At 37.1% G+C, this 16,305-nt stretch overlaps 1 protein-coding gene across 2 annotated transcripts in view; it reads right to left on the bottom strand.

Annotated features, from left to right (window-relative positions):
* Positions 1-16,305, bottom strand: part of KCNN4 (potassium calcium-activated channel subfamily N member 4) — a 785,842-nt gene that overhangs the window by 292,599 nt on the left and 476,938 nt on the right. The window lies entirely within an intron of this gene.

Below are 16,305 nucleotides of genomic sequence, written 5' to 3'. Positions count from 1 at the left end.
CTGTAAGGCTGTACAGACAGTTGATTTATATTGTTAAGCAATAACTTCACATTTGAGTACATTGTGAGCATAGGATGTTTACGTTTGTGGTCTTCATTCTTCAGGAAGTCTAGATGGAAAGTATTGTAATACCACGGCTCACACCCCTAAACAACATCTTGCACTTGCAAAGTAGCTGAACCACAAAAATCAAATAAAATATTAACTGTAACAACACCTATAAAAGAATTCCTTTGCATATTTTACATTATTACATTATTTTCAGGTACTACCTTATTCAAATTTAAAAGCCACTGCTCCAATATTTTAGTTTTATTGAAAAAGGACATTTTTGATTTTAAGTCTTTCCCATTTCCTATTATTTTGATTCTTCTTTTGGGGGGGATCCTATTACAGCTGTCTGCCATCATATATTTCCCAGAACTCCTCAGTCCCCCACTTTCTCTGTTTCCTGACACTGTGACTTACCACTTGGGACTGAGGTCATAAAGTTGGGAAATCCGAGTGTGACTGGTGAAGGTTGTGCAGAGAGGACAGTAGGTATTGTAGTACGTATAGCACAATGCTGTCAACCATGGAAGTTGTTTTTTGGCATGGAAGGGAGGGGAACCCTAACTGAGAAGAGTAAATATGACATCATGAGCATCATCATATGTGATATCAGCTTCAGTCCCCTTCATCTGTGAGTAATTATGGCATTACCCCCCCCCCCTCATTACTGGAGAGTACTTCAGTCAAGCCCACTCCTGGACGGGAAAGCTGACATATGCCACCCCTTCCTGTGACTGGCTTCTCTAGTTTCTAATCTGCTTATCAAATGTGAGTCTTGGGTCATAGTAAATGTTCCACCTTCCTATAGTATAGAGCTAGGCTATTATTTTAATTCTTTATCTGTAGGTAGGCAGATAGGGCACTTATCCAGGTGATAAGATCATCCACTCCAGTCAAGCCCACTCCTGGATGGGAAAGCTGACATATGCCACCCCTTCCTGTGACTGGCTTCTCTAGTTTCTAATCTGCTTATCAAATGTGAGTCTTGGGTCATAGTAAATGTTCCACCTTCCTACAGTATAGAGCTAGGCTATTATTTTAATTCTTTATCTGTAGGTAGGCAGATAGGGCACTTATCCAGGTGATAAGATCATCCTGCTGCAGTTGGTAGAGAAGATTAAATATAAAGTAAAAACTGTTTCTGTCTTATTTTGTTTATTCAAGGCCTAGTAATTGAGTTGTGCCCTTCCAGTAGGCCAACCATTTGCCATAAATTTCTAAACTGATCCTTGGTCCACTGATTTGGTAAAGTCTGAATGTGTGCATGGGCATGGGGCTGTAAGTAGCCAGAAGGGTAAAGGGGATAACTGGTCATTGGTTCTCCCAAGTTATAACCCATTCCATCTGAACTGGATATTCTTTTGACTTCTAAAATGGAATTGCATGTGTTTCTGTCTGTACAATGAAAATGTATGTGGTGCAAATTCTACTTTATGTAAATGCGTGATTACATGTTTGCATCAAGTTTTTGGAAAGAGCATAGCATAGACCAGACACAATATCAGAAGAAAGTATCATTGGCCAGTCTGCTTTCTCAATGTTTAGAGCTTTCACTTCAGAGCTAGTCATTGTTTAAACACTAACATGGTCAAATGTAAAAAAAAAAAATAAACAAAACAACGCATTATTTCCTTTCATGCAGAACCATGGAAATTTGTTAGTAAAACAGTAGATTTCCAAAGCATAAAATTGTTTCTAATCAAGTTTAGCTGATATGCAAAACAGAAGTAAAAAAAAAGTTTTGACATTATTTTAACAATTTAGTGTGAAATGGTTAACATGATTGGCAAAGCAGAACTATGATATAATTCATTGATACTGAGAACAGCTATATCTTGCTGATGTCAGTTTGATTTCTGCAACCCATTCTTACATATTGCATGATGAAGAGGAAACCGTTTAACCAGGTCAAAGCTTCAGGCTTACTATTGAAAAGAGACACTTGTGTCTTGTGGTTTTATCCTGATTAATCAAATTTGTTCATGTTTATATCACTGTGCACCAGGTAAGTGGTAATTTATTAAATTATGTTCATATACCACCCTCTTGTATTTCTTTTGCAACAGTTCCCTAAAATGTAGTATGTTGTGTAATCTTTTCAAAGACCTCTGCTATTACTTGCTAGAATATATCAAGAAAGAATAACGGTCTTTTTTTTTTTACTCTTTTGAAAGGAGCACCAGAGAGGGACTGCATTATATGTCTGGATACTGTTCCCCTGAAGAAATGTATTCTGAGCAGTTACTTTCTTACACATTTTGTACTAAATTGAATTCTTTAAAGCCCACAGTCCTAGGTGCATGGATGCATGTACATGTGCACACGCACACACACGCGTGCGCGCACACAGACACACACACACACACACACACACACACACACACACACACACACACACACACACACACACACACACACACACACACACACACACACACACACACACACACACACACACACACACACACACACACAAAATAATTACCTGTCTGCAAACTCTAAAATGCAATAGAGGTCTTTGGTTGGGTAACTCAGGTTGTAGTTGTAGAGATGGAATACTTTAGATTTCAGGAAGGCATTTGACCCAGGACCACATGAAAGTAGCAAAATTATATGGCCTCAAGTAGCTCACAAGCGAGCAGAATGGGAAAAAAACTGGTTAGACAAAAGGAAAAACTGATTCATGTGTGCAATGAATTGTACTCAGGCAAAAAGGCAGTAACCCGCAGGATACTACATGAATGTATACTGAGGCTGGTCATTTTTAATATTTAATGAAAACAGTACATATTACTGGGAACACTCTGTGAAGGAAAATGATTTCAGGCAGGAAACAAAGAGATTTAAATGAGTAGTGGAGACTGATGATAGTCCAATTATGTACTTGAAGATAAATGGGAAGGATAAGAGGAGTAGTGGTGGTGGAAAACCGGAACTTGGCTAGTTAGTAGCAAAAACAGCAGTTTGTGTTTTATAGGATTTGCAACTGGCAGCAAATATTGAGCATGTCACAGGTAGGCCAATGAGATTTTAGCAGACACACAGTGTGCTTGCCGAAGCATAATCAATAGAAAGCCAAGCATGAATGCAGTACTTGTATGAAAAGGATAGGATATATTATAGACGATATTTAACAGCTACTTGAAAATAAAAGAAGCGGTCAAACTAAGGAACACATAATAAAGAGTATAGCATTAATTGCATAAAGCAAAATGCATTTCAGTATTAAGTTAGAAAAGAAGAAAAGTTGTGTTCTGTTGAGAAATTTACTAGCCAAATAAATATCTGTGGCTTTTAAACACATGAAAGAGCAATAAAATAAAATTAGGCAACAGACAAATAACCATATCAGTATAAAGGAACATAGAGGGAGGGAAAAATAAACAAGAGAGTATGAGAAAACATTTAAATGAAATGAAGTAAAAAATACAATGGGATTCCTGAAAGTTTTTTATAACACATTCTGCACTGGGAATAAGTATTGTAATACCCCTCTCTAGTCAACTCATTCTACTACATACCTAATGCTCTCTATCAAGCCATTCCCCTACTTATCTAAAGCTCTCTAGTCAACTCATTCTTTTACTTACCTAATGCTCTCTAGTCCATCCATTCCCCTACTTACCTAATGCTCTCTATCAACCCATTCTCCTACTTACCTAATGCTCTCTAGTCAACCCATTCCCCTACATACCTAATGCTCTCTATCAAGCCATTCCCCTACTTATCTAATGCTCTCTAGTCAACCCATTCCACTACTTACCTAATGCTCTCTATCAAGCCATTCCCCTACTTATTTAATGCTCTCTAGTCAACCCATTCCACTACTTACCTAATGCTCTCTAGTCAACCCATTCCCCTACATACCTAATGCACTCTATCAAGCCATTTCCCTACTTATCTAATGCTCTCTAGTCAACCCATTCTTTTACTTACCTAATGCTCTCTAGTCAACCCATTCCCCTACTTACCTAATGCTCTCTAGTTAACCCATCCCTAATGCTCTCTAGTCAACCCATTCCCTTACTTACCTAATGCTCTATAGTCAACCCACTCCCCTACTTACCTAATGCTCTCTAGTTAACCCATTCCCCTACTTACCTAATGCTCTCTAGTCAACCCATTCCCCTGCTTACCTAATGCTCTCTAGTCAACCCATTCTCCTACTTACCTAATGCTCTCTATCAAGCCAGTCCCCTACTTACCTAATGTTCTGAAGTCAACCCATTCCCCTACATACCTAATGCTCTCTATCAAGCCATTCCCCTACTTCCCTAATGCTCTCTAGTCAACCCATTCCACTACTTACCTAATGCTCTCTAGTCAACCCATTCCCCTACTTACCTAATGCTCTCTAGTCAACCCATTCTCCTACATACCTAATGCTCTCTATCAAGCTATTCCCCTACTTCCCTAGTGCTCTCTAGTTAACCCATTCCACTACTTACCTAATGCTCTCTAGTCAACCCATTCCCCTACATACCTAATGCTCTCTAGTCAACCCATTCCACTACTTACCTAATGCTCTCTAGTCAACCCATTCCCCTACTTACCTAATGTTCTCTCGCCAGCCCATTCCCCTACTTACCAAATGGATAAGGTATGGACTCTGCTTAATCCACAATATATTCCTTTATTAGCAATTTCAAATGCATTGCTTTATTTTTTCCCATGTGTTCTTAAATGTTTTTGCTTTGCTTGATTGTTCTGTTTCTTTAGGTGGGATGGCCCCATAATCTTTAATCCTTTATGTTTAAAATTGCATTTTCATTCCCCCCCTCACAAATTCCTCCAGCTCCTGTTTGTTGTTTTTTTTCTGTTTGTTTTGTTTTATTTTGAGGTCATTTTATTTCCTTATGCCTCATCTATGCAATGTAGCTAGTTAGACATTAGGCCCTGTTTTCTGCCTTCTTTCCTTAAGACAATACAAGTTAAGTTGGAGCCGACATGATTTATAGTACAAACCAGACACTATTTTCATTTCCTTTTTCTGTACTCCCCTATCTACTCATTACTCTTAGACTGATGAGTCTTACTGAACTGAACACAAAATTCCAGATTTTTTATTTACATTTTTTTATTATTCATTACTTCTTACCAGGAAGTTAGTACTACTACATCTGTGACCTGCTGTCAGGGGGTACTGTAGTCTGAACACAGGGAAAATTACCCTGTTGTTCTTAGACTCATTAAATAAATGCAGGTTTCTTCCTGAAAGCGCAGAAAAGAGTTGGTTGAACATTTTTTCAGCTAAGGTTAAATATGGAGATTATAAAATGAAAGAGATGGAACATATAGAAGGGAGCAAAGTACAGAAAAAGTATGATAATGGGGCCACCTCTATGGTGTAGAAGGATAAATCCCTGACTATGACACAAGTGACATGGGTTCAAGTAGCAGCTCATGTGTCTCTAGGCAAGGACTAGGTAGAGGATGTGAGTGACAGCTATGGCCTGCTCACTCATCCAGGCGTATATCAATTCAGCGAAAAACCTATTTGTTGAATAAATATTTGTCGACCATAATTATCCAAAACTTCTCTTCATTGAATGGCCGCTTCTTCAAACTTTTTCACAGGGAAATAAAACTGCCGTCCAACCTAGTGCCCGTCACTAAACGCTAAAAATGTAAAACCCACCCAAGTGGAGGGCTTCACCCCCACACACCCAATGTGGATGGCTGCACTCCCTACAACCCCTAACAAAATATACCAACTCAGAGATTTCACTACAGTGGGGAAAAGGGAAAATTCCCGATGATGGCTAACCATTGCTTTTCCCCTGGGAAAAAGTTCGATGAAACAGACGATTGACGAACAGAGGTTTTGACAATTTGGAGCTGATGAATAGTTATTTGACAAATAGGTTTTTTGATCAAGTGATATAGATCCCACTCATCCTAAAGGGAGGGAGCTAGCACTGGCTTGGAACTTTTGCCACACCTAGTAGGACTATTGAGTGTTTCACCTGTGTAAGATAGGCCCTAGGAAGTGCACACTGTCATTATGCAAGACACACAGACCAGTGGATTAATATGCAGACATGCAGCAAAGCTCAGAGAACCACAAAAGGGATGAGTTGTTCCAATAGTAGAGGATAAGAGAGGGTAAGTCACCATGCAGGACCAGCAAGTTGGTGCACTCCCTAAAAACTAACTCTTGCCACTGGGAGAAAACGGGGCTCATAGTGTCTCACAGGTGGGAATCAATGGGCCTTAGGGCTCTCACTCAGCCTGGGAATGCTTGGTTCTCAAAAATAAGTAAGTACACTGTACAAAAAAAAATGCTTGGTTCTCACCCCCCCTCCCACACACACACACACACACACACACACACACACACACACACACACACACACACACACACATAGAATAAATGGACTGATTGGATCTAGAAGAGCTATTGGGCAAGGTCCTACAGAGATGCAAAGAGGAAAAGTCCAAAAAATGGACATCATAAATAAATATGTGAGAAAGATATGTAAAAAAGTGTAAAGAATAGAATAACATGAGAGGTTAAGACACTAGATTTTGGTAAAAAACAACAACAAAAAAAAAAAACAAGATGGGATTCAAAAAAGAAAGAACATTGTCAGGATTAGACAGTGTTGGGTATTTTTTTATAAATGAATAGAAAAGAAAGAAAGAAAGAAAGAAAGAAAGAAAAGGAATATTTTGTACATGTCCTAAATGAATAGTTAGAATATATGATAAGGAAGACATTTATATATATGCATATTTGTATGAAATTTAGTTATATTGATTATAAGATACTAATGAAAATATTACAAAACAATGAATGAGTAAATTACTAAAATAATGAATAAAATATTACAAAAAGATTTTTTATGGTATTACATGTAAAGAAGAAAAATAAATGTTAAAATAAAAAAGCTTCAAATGATAAAACAAGGGAACAAATGATGACAAATTGATGTTTAAAGATATGGGTAAAGCCTTTGATATTGTCTGTCATGGACAAGCATGGATATAGTGGAAAATTAATGGTGTAGGAGAGAAAGTAACATGTTAAAAACACTTTATAAAAATATATGGATAACAGTTTTGATTATTAGATGGTTAAACACATCAATCTGTATGGAAAATGGAGTCTGACAGGGATGCAGTAGGAGTGGGAGTGGGGTGATCTTTCTGACTGTAATGAATGTACTCATTAAGAACTGTAATACAAATATAATCAGCCAAATGGGAGATTGTGGAAGAGATTCATATGCTGTGTCTTATGCTGATGGTCTGGCTTGATTTTTAAGAATAAAGGATGGATTAAGGATTCAATAAACATGGTAGAACTACAGTTAAGAAGTGTGAAGTTAAACTTAAGTTATAAACAGGGTAAAGGACTAAGTGAGAATGTGACAATAAAAAGGACATTTTTTACAAGCAGAAGTATCAGTAGAAGGAATACAGTTTGGCAAAAAGATGAGCTAAAAAGAAAATTGGAAGAAATTTTGGTAAAAGTAAAAGATTCCAAAATGGCAGCTGTAGTATAAGCAGCTTCACATAAGAACTCCTTATCTGCCTTCCTGAAGGATTCTTACTAGTGTAGTAGTGGGTTTGGTCATAATTCTGTATACTGAATGAAGTTCTTTGAAGTCTGGGAGTGATCAGACAGTATTGTGTCTACTTCTTGGCTTCTTGCCTTGTTATGGGAGACTGTGGAGTCTGCAATTTCCTGTTGAGTTCACCAACTGTGGACATTGCAGTGGACCATTTGGCTTCTTATTCCATTTCTTGAGTTGACAGGTAACTGTTATTTTGTGACCCTTGTTCTGTTCATCAGTTGTGACACTCATTCATAAGTTATCTCACTGTACCTGCTGTACATTGTGGTTTCAATATGAAAAATTATTTCGACCTCCTGGATCTGCACTGGACTTTAGAGAGTGTGATTTCAGTTGTTTGCCATCATAGTTCATTGCCTGACTTGTCTGAGGAGATTGTAAAGCTCGTTATTTTCACCAGTTGAATTCTTTGCTGTGTTTGTTTTGCTTATGAGCCTTCTGACTTTCATTGCAGTGTCTGGAGACCATGGATCTTCATTCTGATTGTTTGTCTTACAGACTGCTATCTGTGAGTCTTCATTCTGACTGCTTATCTTACAAATTGCTGCTGATCATGTTTGCTTATTTCTGACTTCAGCAGAGACAGCGATTTTCTATTGGAATAACTGCGCAGATTTGAGTTTATATTTGGATTTATTCTCTAGGAAACTTTTTTTATTTATGTGGCATACCAGCATTGTTAGTGTGAAGATAAGTTAATTAGGCGCAAAATTCTCAACTACAAGTAGGCTGGATGGCAATTGCTTAGGCAAATGTGAGAAAATCTTTTCAACTCAACAAGTAAAATAGCTATTTGCAGTTTTTGCTCAGCTGAATTAATTTTCTCGCATTGAATATGCTTAACTGCAGCTGATCAGTGCTATGATTAGCTTATAGCAGAACAAAAGCAGTGTGTGTGTGTGTGTGTGTGTGTGTGTGTGTGTGTGTGTGTGTGTGTGTGTGTGTGTGTGTGTGTGTGTATTGTCAATGGTTCAAGCCCTTTTGGCTTGAATAGAACAAAGCAGTCCAAGCAAGTAGTGTTGCAGGCATGAATAACACCAATGTGAGATCAGCTCTGTCAGATTTAATGGGTGAATGTAACCCAAAGAATTTATGTTGCATGTTATTCAGCCTACCAACTGTAAATATTTAATATGAGTGTTATTAAATTTTGAAGAGATTTTTAGAATTCATGCAATCACTTTTCACTTCAATATTTATTTAATTTTGTTTTGAAAGTTTTTTGGTCTTATTTCCTATGTATTTATTTTAAAATAGGTTAATAGTAAACAATTTTAATTTGCTTTTATTAAATGCTTAATCCTTCTTTTAGTTGTCATGTTGTCAATGCAACAGTTTAAACATAGAATCAAACACAAAACACTGCTAAATACTGCTGTTTAACATTGAAATCGTCTAAGTATTGCTCTTTAGTGAATGCATCTACTGTCAATATATTTTCCCCTATTCTTTGTCATTTCATTGCACTTCCACATTTTAATTTTGATTCCTACTGTCACCTTCACATAATCAATTGCTTGTTATTAAGAATCACTTTACCCAAAAAATTCATTAAGTTCATTCAAAGCATTTCGTTTTAGAATACCAAAAGTGTGCTTCTATTTCTATTATGTTTTCTTTATTATTACTATTAATATTACCATAAATTACTAGTATAAGTACAATAAGTTGCTTATTACTATTACTTCATTCTATAGTGCATTATGTCTTATGACTTTACTCTGGTAGTATATACCTTCATTATGTATCTGCCTGTCCTTTCACTGGGCATTTTTATACCTCAGACACTTACTTGTAACCCATTCTGTGCCTAAATCTCTGCATGCAAATGTACCTCAACTGACAGAGCAACTAACTTTAGTGCTAACATATGTCTGCTATACCCACCCATAATAGAAGATAATCTAGAATTGATGTCAAAGCATTTAATATGAAAATCAGCAGCTATCAAATCTTAGTAATAACCATAAAACCTATTAGTCTGAAGTAAAAAAAATGCTTGTACACTGAAGAGACCCCTCCAACCTACTTACTGATTCAGATAATATACCTTTAACTTCTCCAGAGTATACTAAAGTAATTAAAATTTGCAGCTATATCCCTGCTTCCCCCCTTGCATAATATATCCCTTTCTCCATCTTCTTCTACACACAATAGTCTTTAACTCTGAACTACCTTATCTACTTTTGAATTTTCAAAGAAAAAAACATGCAGCGAATGAAACATGGCATGGGCTTTTAATAAATGGCAAACGCTTTCACGCCACAAAATGGTGCTTCATCAGACCAGAAAAAGTAATTCAAAAACATTATTTAAACAATCCAAAAAACAACTGCTAAAAAATTTTAAAAGACATCACATAACATCAAAATGCCCTATCATTGTCTGAAATACAAAGTAATAACTAGCAAACAGCTAGTTACAAAATATCCAATCATTCATTTAAAAAGATCATGCGACAATTTTTAATCTATCACAATGTTTTCCTCACCATAAAACAGCTGTTGCATATATCCAAGACATAGTCTCCTGGACAGCATGGTTATAATACCCCCATAGCTCTCCTTCTTGCAGCTTCCTCAGACTTTTCAAACTTTGACAAATGATGTTTACCTGCTGCAGGTTTGTGGCTTTAAAAGGTATCTGACTCTTTTGAGCATTATCTTATTCAGCAACTATCTCAACTAAACTTTCTCTCAAACTGCATGTCTTGGTTAAAACTCTTCAACAGACCTTTCCAGGTTAAATTAACTAATTTTCCTTCCTCTAGAGCTTATTTTACCACTTGTGTATATCAGGGCTCAACTCTAGTGCCTGTTATATTCTCTTTAATTGTTAATTTTCTCCCTTAACTCATTCATAAAATCAATATGACCTCCTTTTAATCATCTCCTTCTATGATTTTGCTAAATTGTAAAACATTAGTTAGGATGAGTTCTTTAAGTTTTTCCCTTGTAATTCCTGAATACAGACTCACAGGAAACACATCTCGGACCAAATCTATGTCATCCAGCACCCCCAAAAGACTAAACAGCTACTCCTGACTCCATCAACAAGTTCAGTGAACAGGTTTATATATACAAGCACATTGGTGTTCTTCTTAATCTTGGCATAACATTTAATATACATACACAATTCTTTTTTCCAATAACTTTAAGTTATCATATAATATTATTTACCTCTTTACCGTTGACATCAGGTATTGCAATGCCAGAGATATTCTTAACAACAAGCTGAAATCTTGTGTTCCTCTCATTGCTGCTGGCAGCTGTAAAAATGTCAAAAAGTCCTGAATAAATTTGCCACATTATTAATCTATTACAACTCTGAGTATGTCAGTGTGACTTAATCCTTAACACTAGTTATCTTCTAATTTATCTCAGAAAACTACCTTCTGTTAGCAATGCCTTTAAACTTCTTTTCCTAAATGTTTCAAATTCCTTGGCTCTCCTCATTTTGCCCCTCAAACAGTCCTGTGTAACTGATAACAACACTGTTTCTTTACAGAGACCACCATGCACACTAAAATGAACTGAGCAATATTTTCATAAATTAGATCATTACTTATGGAGCTGTATTTTTCAAAATATTTGCAACACTCTTCTCACATCTTCTTTAAATGGGCATTAAATGTTTACTACTTTGGTGAAAGTCAATGTTCCTTCTTCAATAATTAATATGTTCTATGTTCATATACTCTGTTTTACCTTTCCTCAGACACTGTAGCTATTTTATTTCACTGTCCCATTTTGTCAGATGCATATATTTGCAAAATGTAGATATTTTTTACAATTTTGTAAGTTTCCAGCCTATTTTTTCACTTTCCCTAAATTCCTGTTATGTTCTTACATTACTTGACATTGCATGCATGTTTGTAATATTTTAATATACATTGATACTTTCTTTGTTTGCATTTTTGCTTTTTGGATTGTATTTTTATTTACTTCTTTCCTTGCCTCTTGGGTCTTTCCTGTAAAAGGTCACGTGGCCAGTCTACTCATTCAGTAATCAAATTTATAAATAAATAAAACAGAAGCTTTGTGGATGTTCAGAAACAAAGCATGTACAGTGCATTATCATATCCTTTGGGAAGTCATCTACCCCAGGGAACTACCACACTGACAATATGTCCACAAGAGTTGACCCAGTTATCTGGGATTTGGGAACTTATGTGGACAGTGACCTAACTTTTGACCAACATTTGTCCATTGTCATAAGAAAGTCTTTCAATTTTTCACAGCTTATAAACAATGGGATTCTGTGTAGATTTAAGGATGCATTCATCCTCCTTTACCCAGCCCTCATTAGGCCAGTAATTGAGTATAATGCCCCCTTTGGTATATATCTGTTCAGACACATGCAACAACTGGAACACCCACACAGATACCTTGCTGAAAGAATACAAGCCCTAAACAAAATGCCCTACATGGACTGACTTAATGTCCTGTATCTCAGTATCCTACAGACTGTTAAGAAGTGTCTGGCATACAAGGCATCCTCCTACCCAATACTGATGGATTTACTGCATATCAATGAGTCCAGTGGCATCAGAAATAGTCTAGGGATCTAAACCTCTTTTACAACCTCAACAGAATGGTTTGGAGGGACAAATATATTTTACAGAGAACACCAGTACTCTGAACAGACTCCCCATCCATGCAAAACAAAGGTCACCCCTGTCCATATTCAAATGGATCTATGGATGGGAAACAGAAAGTTTACCTCAGGGCAGCCCCCTGTACTATTAAAGGACAGCCAGCTCCTAAATGTTTTATCCCATGCATGGGTCCCTTCAAATTATATATGGTACGAACCCAGTTATTCTCATTAGGGGTAATATATAATTATCAACCATGAAATTAGTAAGGCCAAAGTAACACCAAATGGGATAGGGTAATTCAAGCACCGAAAGTGAAACTGGTTAGGCTCAAATGGCCCACAAGGGCAGCTAGCCTAGTGTGTACCAATAAAGCTATAATAAATTCAGATATAATAGATATAACAGATAAAATTGCATATATTGCAGAAGTATATATATATATATATATATATGTGTGTGTGTGTGTGTGTGTGTGTGTGTGTGTGTGTGTGTGTGTGTGTGTGTGTGTGTGTGTGTGTGTGTGTGTGTGTGTGTGTGTGTGTGTTGCCTTCAGAAAAAGAAAAAACAACAGTTAGTAGAAAAGATTTTGTTTTAATACAGGGGACAAGATTGATTTTCTTTGAAAGAAGGATACTTTATAATGACAAACAAAACAAATGTTAGAGGCCACTAAATAATGTGGCCCATTAGGTATAGTTATATTTATTACATAAAGAAATAATGACAAATAAGTAACTGGTGAAAAAGCATGAACAGTTTTGAAATAGCATGAAGAAGGTAAATGAAAAGGTGGTTGAGGAAAATGATGCATTACAATATATGTGATTTTTTACAGAAATTAGATGTAAAATACATTAAAAATAAAGAATAGTATAAGGGTATTATGTCTAAATTTTATTGGGTAGATTAATAGCTGAACTTAGAAGAGAAGAAAACATATAAGTAAGAGGCAAAAAAAATATATATTTAAATAAACATGAACATACAGGTGTTATTTATAAAAACTGTGTGTGATGTAGTTGGGCTAATACATTGTTGAATGGTTTGCCAAAGCAGTATGTGAGTCATGGATCAAGGTATGAAATGGTGTAAGATATTGTGTAGAGTGTTACCCCATTATTTAGCCATGATTCTTTGTGCATGGAGTAGACCTGCATATATCACTCAGAGACAGCACATTATTCATAAGCACAGACTGGTTTTAGCGGACTGTACTACATTACACCAACCATGCCCACTCAGATGGTGTTACTGTGGCCAGCACAGTGATACCCCTTCCTTGCTGATATGCAGCTCAGCAAACAGAGCTCAAAGTTGAGCAGCACATCAGCATGTCAGAAAAAAATACTTTGTACAACAGAAAAAACATATTGGCATTGAAGTTCTCATGGTGCAAGCAAACTTGCTACCACAACTACAACCACATCTTTCCCTTCTCCCCACACAGGAATGCCATCAAGCTCCCACTGGCTGGAACTCTCACAGCTCAGAATTCCCTCATTATCATTTGCCATCATGCCTACTGAGTGAAAACGTTTTAGGAATCATGGGTAGGCATGACAACAGAGCAGCACTAGGAAGAGCTGGTATAGTAAACCTTATGATTTAGTAAAGCGGTACCTGCTTGGGAAGCTATAATTACACCTTACCAAGCTGCTGCTGCTGCTGCCATTAGCGACTGTGATCTGTAATGCTCCCGTGCTACAAAGCATTTCCCATGTCAGTAGTAGTGGTGCACATGGTACACCAGCACTGTGAAGACAGTGCACCTGTACACCATTCAGGGACACTGACAAGCGTCTGCTCTCCTCTGCTCATTGCTGTCATCCAGGTCTGTGACTCACAGCATTCAGCTGCAATGTAGCAGGCATAGTGCCCAGACTGCATTTAGACAGCTCTTCACTGTCCTTGAATAAATCAGGTAGTGATTTCTTATGGAACTTAATTTTGAATAGATTGTCAATAACAGCACACATATCCTATGAGATAATCAACCATAAGCACATCATTATTTTACCAAGAAAGGATATGTAATAATACAGGAGAGACTATATATCATATGCTTTTGTAATGCAAAAGAATTAAGTGTGGGAAAAGCTTACAAATGCGTTTAACAATGACAGCTTACATGGTTTGAATATGGACACAATATTGTTTGGATTGTATAACACAGTTAAGAAACTGAGAAAACAGATACAAATGTATATGCTAGTTTGGGTCTATGTCATATAATCGAACTTCCAAAATTTCAAACACCATATGTTTGAACTTGGAAGTTCGAAATATGACAACATCAAAACCTCAGAACAGCGAATTTTTTTTCCCAGGGAAAAAATTTGCTGTTCCGAAAAACACACACACAACACAGGCATACCAAAAAACCTAATAAACCTACACTACACCTTACATACACAACTATCTATACACTAACCTTAACCCAATCCCTAACCCTAAGGTCTGTCACTATCGCACACTTACCTTACCCGCACCCTAACCCTAAAGTCCATCACTATCGCACTTACCTTACCTGCACCCTAACCCTAAAGTCTGTCACTATCGCACAGTTAACTTACCTGCGCCCTAACCCTAAAGTCCGTCACTATCGCACATTTCCCTTACCCGCACCCTAACCCTAACGTACGTCACTTTTGCACACTTACTTTATCCGCACCCTAGCCCCAACATCTGTCACATTCGCACACTTACCTTAACCTGATCCGTAACTTTCACACCACAGTACAGAAAATGTCAAAGCCGCGGAAACAGCCAACCAAATTCTTTCCCTGAGAAAGAATTCGACTTTCCGCGGCTTCGACATTTCTATTTTTTGAACTTCCCTATTCGAACTTCCAGTATTTGACATTCTAAATGGTCAATTAAATAAGAGGTGCCTGCTAGTTTATGGTCTATATGAAAGGGAAGATGTAAAGAGATTTTGTATAATAAAAAAATGGGAGCTAAAAGATGTTATGAATTGAATAACATTTTATTTATGGAAAAAGAGTTAGGTCAAAGGAAAGAAAATGATTAAGATGGCAAATATTGTATGTAATTATAGAAATGTATAAAAGTGGTTAAATGTGTAAATATTTAACAAAAGAACCTCTACTCTACCCTCCAGTGGAGGGGTAATTATGAAGGTACTCTTCTGACTTCCAGTATGAAGGAATGTTGGCTTTTTCTACTTTTTGTTTTCACAATATTTTTCCATGCTAGAGGTACTAAAAGATACAGAAGTTGGATTGCTTGATATAGACTTGCGTGAAACTGGCAAAGTATGTGACTCACTGGTGGATGCTTTTGATTTTCTGTGATCCTGGAATGTAAGAGGGTAGATTGTTGCCACTCCTGTGCAGAAGAAGGAGGAGTTGCTTGAAGAGAGGATGTAAGAGGGTGGATTGTTGCTACTCTTGTAGAGAAGAAGGGGGAGTGGCCTGAAGAGAGGATGTATGGGATGGATCATGATGCTACAGGAGGAGTTGAGGTGGCCCAATGTTGCTGAAGAGAAGAGATTCGCAAGATGGGCCTATGGGCAGTTCTGGGAAAGATCTGTTTGTGGATGTAGTTATGGCTGAGAACAGTGGGGGTTATACGAATTGCTGCCAAAGAAAAGCCAGTTGTTATAACAGGGCATTTTGTGGGATACTAATTAATTGAGATGAACAGTATGGTAGATAGGAGGGATGGGAGTTAGAATATATTCAGGAAGTACAGGATGTTACTGGGGGCTTGGTGCATGTGCATTTCCAGGATGAGAAGAGGTGTGCATGTAAAGACGTTTTGAAGGATGTTAAGGTTTGATTAGTTCTAATTGTTAATGGAAGAGCATTCCAGGCTCTAGCTACAGTATAGGAGTATAGAAGCTCACCGGCAGGTAGTCTGGATTTGTGGGCCAGCAAAAGTTGTTGATTTTTCAGATCTGAAAAATGTTTTGGGTAGACATTGACTAAATGATGAATTAAGGGTAGGACAGAGAAAAGGTTTATGGATTATTTTGTGTGCAGCTGTCAATTGCAGGTAAGTGAGATAGTGAGGGAGTTCAAGCCAGTTAAGTGAGAGTAGGGATGTACAGTG

Source organism: Protopterus annectens, chromosome 8.part0 (assembly GCF_019279795.1).
Source record: "Protopterus annectens isolate FY-2018-M chromosome 8.part0, PAN1.0, whole genome shotgun sequence".
NCBI classification, from domain to species: Eukaryota; Metazoa; Chordata; order Ceratodontiformes; family Protopteridae; genus Protopterus; species Protopterus annectens.
The sequence above is the reverse complement of the archived record's forward strand: the minus strand, read 5'-3'. Positions and strand labels throughout refer to the sequence as shown.